Here is a 7,430-nt window from a genome sequence, read left to right on the forward strand (position 1 = left end):
CCAAACTTCGAATAAAACTAATAATGTACATAAATTCAAATTCACATGAACATACGCAGTGATGAAAAGGGTATAAAAAAGTTTACTCCATCCTGTTGTCAGTGCTGTACCTTGGAGCATCATGGAAATGCGAAGAAATAGAAATGAAAACAGGATAAATCTGGCGAAAGAAGCTTTCGCTGAAAATGGAATCTGTCAGGACACCGGCAGACACAACGTGGATTTTAGTCGACCCTGGCAGTGCTATCACTATTTCTGATCATGTTTCTGCATCTTTCTCGACTCACCATTGCATTCACAAAATTAATTTCTGATTAATTGTTTGATAGACAGATTTGTTTTTGTATATGTAAGTCCACCAAAGGAGAAGGTGGCATACTTTGACGATGGCTTGAAATTTTGTCTTAAAGATCCATTAAAAATCCATTTTAGTACATAATTCTGATAAAAGGGTCAATGCTGAGCTAAGGAAGCAGGGAGTAATTCACTGAAAGGTGTCTTGCGGGAATAGCCATCCTGCATTTTTTCCATCAAAATACTGAATAACATTGGGCTAAGTAAACCTCCCTGTGGAGTGCCAAGCTCAAAAAGTTTATCAGAGGAAAGCACACCCTGTGCTATTCTGTTATACAAGTACTCCTTAGTCCATCCTAATAAGAATCTACCTCTGACATTCTTGATAACCAGCTCTTCCATAATGGCATCTAATTAGCTTTGTCAAGGGTACCTTTTAAATTTATGAAAGCTCTACAGGTCCTTATTACTAAGACATTCAACAAAACTGTGGCCAGTAGAATTACCCTTCAGAAAGCCATACAAGTTACCAGAGAGAACATGTACCACTTTATAAGGTAAGGTATTCATCTCCTTTACGCCATCAAACTTTCAAGCATACCTTCTAGTAAGTCATATTTGTCTACATAAGCAGTTTAACCCGCTACTTTTTCAAACCTGACAACTGAATTTTCTTTTTATTATTCTGTTATTCAATCTGAAGTAATGTTTCTTACATATCGCTAAGGGGAAATGTTCTTTATTGGTCGATTTATTTCTCATAATTCAGACCTACACTTTTCTCTCACATGCACAGCAGCTTATATGAGAGAATACGTGTTGTTTAACAGTAGTGGTTATGATTTTCTATATCTAATTGTCAAACAAAGTAAGGATATTGCATGCTGCCTTTCAGAATTATTGTAGCTGCAGCATATGCGTACAGTATCATCACGCACATTAGAATATCTAAAAGGTAGAAAGGCGAGATGCTTCATGCATTTGTATCAAGAGTAAGTAAAGCATATCAACACCCGTTCCGCATTCTTGTATTTAGTTGCCTCAGATACTTCCTTCACTGACCTTGCATGTATGTACTACTCTGCCCTGAGGGAATTATAGGAAACTATAGGCTAGTACAATATAAAACAATTACATTACCTAACGATTATTTCCTCTGTGGCACCTTTGATTATTTCCTAGTCTTGTGACACAGCTAGGCACGGAAATCAGCGTTTCATTTGTTGATATTTGGATAACGTGAAGTTATTTCCTCCTCTTTCTCATCCATATCTTCATAATTTTTCCAATTTTTCTTCCTCTATTTTTTTCTCTTAATTCTGTCAACTTACACACACACACACACACACACACACACACACACACACACACACACACGATTTATTTATTCATACCCCGACCCTCGTCACTACCGCAGTTTTCCGACAAGCGCCACACCAGTCTGTCGCCCCCAATACCTACATATGAGACTTTCAATGCGATGCTTCTGGCGATTGTTGGTGGGATGTGGTGAAGCGACTGGGCAGAACACCTCGGCAGGCGCGGTAGTGATCCTTGGGGGAGGAGGAGGAGAAGGAGGAGGAGGAGGAGGAGCAGGAGGTGCCCTAGTAACCCTTTGCTTGTCTTCTCTGGCCGGATGAGAGAGAGAGAGAGAGAGAGAGAGAGAGAGCAAGCTTGTGACCTCGCCATCTCTCGACTAGCATCGCGCCTGTCTCCTCTCCCTGTCCAGTGCCTGTAGCAGCGGACGGTACGACTTATGTTTAGCCGTAGCAGCTTAGAAGTTTCACAGCTGTAAAAATTAACGGTATCGAGTTGAAAAAATCACTTGTCACCCCGCGGGCTATCAGTTTGACACTTCTGATATAAGCAGAATATACGTACATAATATTTATCATTACCACATAGTAATAAATCTCATCGGCAGCTCCAGGCGAAAGGGGCATCCTGTTTTGTTTTTCGCAAGGGAAGTGGTAATAAGAGCGTCTCTGAAGGAGGCGATGGATGCGTGGGATACTGTGGGTCATACTGAGCGCTGAGGGATACCGTATGAGGGCGTGGCTGTGGAGAATCCTAGGGGAAAGATTAGTTGGGGAGGAATTTATGTAAATTTCTGAGTGTTGAAGGTTTACCACTAGGGAATGTAGCTACCATAAGTTGTAATTATATCTTCGCCTTCTCCTCTTGCTCTTTTTTTTTTTTTTGTTCTTATTATTTTTACTAAGTCTTGAGATTAAGAACAGTCATTGCGAAGTGTAAGGTAAATGAAGAGTAGTAAGCATGGAGGTAAATAAGCATGGGTATATAGGCAAGAACGTAGCTATTGAGGGGATGATGTTTATTTTCCACACCTGCACGCCACACAGGTATGAATGGCATATCAGGTAATAAAGTGTCACAATTACATTTGATGGATCTGCTTACTAATTCTTTTTTTCTTATTATTATTTCCTTTTTCACTTCATTTCCTCGTTGCTGTATCATGATTGTCTCGGTCACAATTAACCTCTTCCTACTCATCCATTTTATTGTTTATTTGTTCTATTTCCTTCTCATTTAGTTACTGCAGCAATAAGCTTTGTTCTTTGATGTCATAAATACAAATTACTTCTACTTACATGATAAATTTGTTCAAACATGTACTTTCACTCAAGCTCTTCCGCAAACATTACACTTGGTAAACTCATGACTAAATAACTGATACAAAATTACTTGAGTAGTGCAGTTAGCATTCTAATCTTCGTGTGGTGCGCAGTATTAAGTGATTAACGCTTGAAAATAATCGAGTAAAATATTTAAGTACGTACAACAATGACGACTCGTAATGTGAACGTGACATAGCACTCATCACTCCACCACAGCCACTCACCTCACTCATTCACTCATGGCTTTCACTCTATCCAGTTTCTGAGTGTCAGTGCACGTCACGGCGCTGTCAACGGCAGATGACTGAGGATTCCTGTGTGGCCCTTCACGCGACACGGTCACGAGGATCTGCCGTCACGGTGCCGGATGCTTGCCGGATGCTGTAGTGTCGTACCGGCGCCTTGCTGTGTGCGGCGACGTCCAGAAACCGGATAGTGTGAAAGCAGCCTTATTTCCTGCGATTCTGCTGTGACGGTGAGTGGCTGACCTCCCGGCGTCACCCTGCTCTCATGATGCCGCGGCTCCTTGCACGCCTTCACTCACCCTGCCCATTTTGTTCTGCACTCATAACTCACCGATATTTGCTTAGTGTTTATTATTGTTATCTATATCACATTGCCAGACATACTTTTAATAATCTAATGTATTTGTGTTTTATATTATCATGTCAGTTATAATGAGTTAATTTCTTCTTCTTATACTACTACTACTATTGCTACTACTTCTCCTTATACTACTACTACTACTACTACTACTACTACTACTATTACTACTACTACTTCTAGTAAAAGGCTTATTTACTTTGCAGCCGAGGGTGAAAATTATACATATTAATGTTACAAGTTTTTGTCAGGTTACAGAGTTGGGGAAGGTACAATGACAAGTGGAATTAAGTGCTTTACATTGAAAGTGCGCGCGCGCGCGTGTGTGCGCGTAGGAAATATTCCAGAGGATTTGCGGAATTTTTACCCATGTAATACTGCACGTTCAAAATAAAGTAAATTAGCATCGAACTGAAATGGTTAGTCAGTCCTTTCAGTTACCTGCAGTACACTGGCTGCCGCCCATTCTATTGATTATAATTATTATTATTATTATTATTCTTATTCTTCTTCTTCTTATTATTATTACTTTTTTCTGGCGTGACGATTGACTTTTTACGAGATAGTCATCATCATCATCATCATCATCATCATCATCATCATCGCGATTATCATTATTCTCCAGTCCTGTAACAAACATTAGTCATGAAGGCCACTCTTGTTTTGAGAAATAACACGTGAACAGACGCATCATGCTAACACACGGGACATGCTGGCGACAGTGGAGGTGGTGGTGGTGGTGGTGGTGGTAGTCTGGTGGTCTGCAGCTTGAAGGCTTATGTCGAGTCTTTTTTTTTTTTTTACACGGCTCACTAAAACAGCTGCAGTTTATTATACTACATTCACTTGTATGAACGAACTCTGATGTATATATCTATTTATTTATTTATTTATTTATTTTTTTTCAGAGAGAGAAATTTAACAATTCTTTTATCAATGTTATTATGTGTATCTATTTATTAACATGATCTATTATTTTTTTTTGCTTTATTCAGTTGACTACGTTGCTTTTACAGTAGAGTGAACGTGGTAATATTTTGTTCTTTTAAACATTAATCAATGATGGATCTCTGCCTTATTATGTAAAGTAGTATATTTGTATTTCCCTTAAATTAGCATATATTTCTTCGTTCGTAATAATTTTCCTCATTAAAACCTAGTTGATTAGTAGAGCCATCGTTCCAATTCTTGTTATTTTGTCCCCTCATCGTCCTCGCTGTCAGGAGTAATCACCACTCTGACCACTGATTCACACTGTCAACACTAATACTTATTGATCACAACCAAGTCATCACCATTACTTACTTTCCCAAGAGACACACTGTCATCACCACCATCAACAAAATCACACAGCAAGTCACCGCCATTCAGTATCATCACCTTGCGTCCTTCATGTCGAGTAAATTTTCCTGGAGTGTAGTGACGAAACACGGTATTCGAGTACGTGAGTAACAGCTGTGAGGTGCGCTTCCCTGTGATGTGGGTGATTCCGGGAGAGAACGTTTGATGTGACTGCATCGCCTTTAGCCTATAGTGAAATGATGATGACGATGATGGTGAAGGCTGCAGGAGATAATTACGTCAGCTAAAGAAAAAATAAATAAATAAGTAAATAAATAAATAAATAAATAAATAAAAAAAGACTTTATCCGCAAATATTTTAGCGACTTACCTCGACTACTTTGCTTTGGTGAGACTTGTTTCCCTGATAAGATATAATTATACACATGAGGTTTGGATTATAAGACCATATCCGCAAATATTTTACCGTCCTACCTCGACTACTTTGCTTTGGTGAGGTTTGTTTCAATAGGAAGAGAGCGTAGCGCGAAATAGCGAAGAGAGCGTGGTTAAGCGTAGACCGAATTAACAAAATTAATTGAGTGTTGGATATTAAGGATACCAGCAGGAGTGTTCTTATGAGTGAAAATACAAAGAGGCGCCGGAGAGGTTCAGCCTGTATTCAGAAACGCCCTACTAATTCACTACAACTGATTTCAAAGACCACAGAGATGATTAGCCTGCTTCTCAAGAGTGTTCCTCCTATTAATGATGTAGAAATCTTATTTATCTGTCACTATACCCCTAAAAATACCCTTAAGAACCCGTGCCACTTCAACTAAATAGAGCCTTATGAATGCAGTGGTGTGAACAGAAGTGCTCCAGAATATGACCCTAAGAGTCAGGCTGTTTATCGGTTTCGTTGTTGCTGATAGCAGGGAATTATAATGGTATGATCAATTCCACATGTTATCGCCATCCTGTGACACCGCTGGCCCCACAAACGTCTTAAAGGGTACAGAGGGTGCAGATGAAGACACGTCGTTACACGGAAAGGTTGGCGCTACATGTACTCTCTCTCTCTTCCTCAGTGTAACGTCAGGAGTATAGATATCGGGTACTCCTCCTTCAGGTCTGGCCTTGATTTGCGCATCTTAACACCAGAACACGTAAGTATTGTGTTATTTGACCATATTCTGAAACGCTTCCGTGCCACACCTATACGACATTCAAAAGGCTCTAGTTGAAGTTGCACGGGTTTTCAAAGGTGTTTTTACGGTTCTAGTGACAGATTAACAAGATTTCTACATTATTAACAGGAGAAACACTCTTGAGAACCAGGCTAATCATCTCTGTGGCCTTTGAACATAATCGCGGTGAGAGAGCAAAGCGCCTTAGAATGCGGGCCATAGTTCTGTGTAATCGGGATGGTTATCGTGAATGTAGCATTATAATCTGGAATGTAAGAACGTGTGTGGTACAAAGGCAAATATTTACACGGTTCTTGTTTCTACTTGGGGAATATTATGAGTGATTTGCTGCAGATTTAGGACCAGCGAATATACGTGTTGTAACCTGTGATATGTGCATAAGAGTGTGAGTGTGCTTAGCATGTGATTGGCTCATATATCCATCTGTAACGGCAGCAAGTCAGACTGTAGTAGTAGTAGTAGTAGTAGTGTGTGTGTGTGTGTTGCATCATTAATTAGATAAGTAGCTTAATGTATCATTATAGTCATGGTACACCATTTAAAATTATGGAAGAAGATATCTGAATAGTCTAAAAGTTAGCGCTGCAGCAGGAGTAAATTCCCGTTTTCTGTCATCAATCAGTGTTGCCAGACACAGATCATGGTCATTCACGTCCCGGAAAATTAAGTAGAATAAATAAGCATTTCTGGTGGAATAGTAAGCTTGCGGACATTTCACAAGATACACAATAAGGACAAAAAATATTAAATGAGAAAGGTAATATTTGGGTTACACGTAAGTGACAAAAAAAAAATAAATAAAATAAAATAGATAATAAATAAACAAATAAAAAAAAGTAATATAGACGATGAAAAAAGAGCCTATATTTTGAAAAACCTTTGGCTCTCATTATGAGTATTTTCAGAGCCTACAGAAATAATTAATCGGCTCCTTATGGGCGTCTTTTCCTACTACTAGAACAAAGCACTATTAAACTATCACTAGAATAATGAAAACACGTTTGAAAACTTCAACAGCCAGTTAAAAAGTAGTGATGAGATGCCGAAACTTAAGAGTGGGGTCTGTGCTACAAGGTTCTCCCTATGCTAGCCAAGGGGAATACCCGCATTCTTTTCCTAGTAGTAGTGTTCAGTTATGAATTACTGTGACAAGAGCAACATATACTGCGTTTTTTTTTTCTGATTCAATGGTATTATTCATTACTCGGGGTGTGTATGCAATGCGTGGGGTGTGTATGCAGTGCGCGGGGTGTGTAAGCAGTGCGAAACAAGGCTCATGACATGTGCGAGTCACAAGCGCCAGCTAGATCATTCATTTCCTGCCTGGTGGAGCGCTTGGCGGGTTACTGTTAGAGCAAATAAAGGAAATTAGGAGTGACGCACGCACTAATGTGACCAT

This window comes from Scylla paramamosain, chromosome 14 (genome assembly GCF_035594125.1).
Source record: "Scylla paramamosain isolate STU-SP2022 chromosome 14, ASM3559412v1, whole genome shotgun sequence".
NCBI lineage: Eukaryota > Metazoa > Arthropoda > Malacostraca > Decapoda > Portunidae > Scylla > Scylla paramamosain.